The sequence below is a fragment of the Sceloporus undulatus genome, chromosome 1 (genome assembly GCF_019175285.1).
Source record: "Sceloporus undulatus isolate JIND9_A2432 ecotype Alabama chromosome 1, SceUnd_v1.1, whole genome shotgun sequence".
Classification (NCBI taxonomy): Eukaryota; Metazoa; Chordata; class Lepidosauria; order Squamata; family Phrynosomatidae; genus Sceloporus; species Sceloporus undulatus.
The window spans coordinates 13,230,499-13,232,298 of NC_056522.1; positions in this window are offsets into that span (position 1 = coordinate 13,230,499).

The following is a 1,800-nucleotide window of genomic DNA, read 5'->3' on the forward strand; positions in this document are numbered from 1 at the left end:
GTGTGTGTGTGTGGATATTCTGCACTCTCCTTGCCTATTATTATTATTATTATTATTATTATTATTATTATTATTATTATTATTAGACCTTGGCATCAGCCTGGGAGGAGAGGTGCAGAGTTGGATCCCATGTATTCCTTCATAGCAGAAGGAGGTTGGACTGGATGGTCCTTGAGGGTCCCTTCTAGCATTTCTTGTTGAGGCTGGGCTTTTTCCCCCTTTTGTGTGTGTGCCTCCAGGGTTTTTAAGCATAGGAATGTTGTTTAAACCTCTGCCAAACTTCCTTTTGAGATGGTAATTGAGTTTGAAATGCAAAGTAATTAGCGTAATTATTCTCCTTGTCTTTTATTGTCATTCAGAGAGAAATCTGTGAAAAATATTTCGCTGGCTGCTGAAAAGGAGAGAAATAATCACCATTTGGAAGGGAGATTTGTGGGAAGAATATTTTTTTAAAAAATTCTCCTCAAAGTTTCTCTGACCGAGAAAAAAAACATGGGTTTCTCCAATCACTACATATGACCATAGATGATCTTTCCCAGACTTGAAGAAGCTCTCCATGGCAATTGTCCTTATATTTAGGAGGTACAATATTGATAGAAGCAAAAGGGGAAGGATCTCAGGGTTGCATCAGTAGACTGGGGCAGGCCTGGATCCACAGAGTCTAAAGCATTTGCAGACTCCACACATGCCAGTGAAACAAGAGGGTAATGTATACTGGTTCTGAACAAGAGGAATGTTAGTTCTGTAGGGAGGCAGATCCTTAAAAACAAATACAAGGCAGAACAAGAGAGAGCAAGAGGGAAGTTGGAAGGAAAATGCCACTTCTTCTTCCAGTCTGACCAGCAGGAACAAGTATAGCAAGACTGTGAATATGTTGCTTCCTCTATCTTTGGAGTTACCTTTTATCATTGGCAGAGTTGTTCATGTCCTCTTCCCATCTAAGGAAGGCAGGATGGTTTACAAATAAATTCCAAGTGGTCTTTCATCCAGACAATTGATGGGGGCAAACCTGAGGAGTTTTGGTGATAGAATTAGACCATGTTGATTCTGACCTAACTTTTAGCCAAATTTGATAGATTTTTAAGGATCTGAGGTACACTCTCCGATTTCCTCCTGTTGGAAAGCCATGCTCCAATCAAACATTCTCTTCACAACCCTTCTCCCATTTGCCATTGGATCAATGTGGGTTTCAGACAATCAAAGGCTTTCCTGCAGGCCTCTGTTCAAATCATACTATCTCTTAATCCTTCCCCATTTGCTCAGCTACAGACTGTAAGACATGGGCTTCAACTATCAATATATATGACCATGTGATTCCAAAACTACTAGGTGTCTATGATCACATAAATACTCCTCCCTCTCTCCCTTTTCCAAGGCCATGTGTGCCAGTGCTGACTGAGTTTCACTACCTGACATTTTCCTTTTGTTAGTCAAGACTCAGGCAATTGATGTACATATGCTTAGGGTGTACATCTCAGGGTAACAAGTAAACTATTCAGTTATCTAACTTGAACACTGACTGCTTATTTTACTAAAATGGGTTTCAGAAGGTGATTCAAGAAATTCACACATTTCTTTGCAAACTCTGCTAAAGAAGATTGATTCTTAATTCACCCAATCTTAATGTCACAATGATGTCTTAACTCATAAACATGTCTCCATGTGTAAAGCTGGAACATCAAAGACAAGTGGTATAGAAATATCTTTAGTGATTATTCTATGTTAATTGAATGTTTCTGGAATGTGCTATCTATCTATCTATCTATCTATCTATCTATCTATCTATCTATCTATCTATCT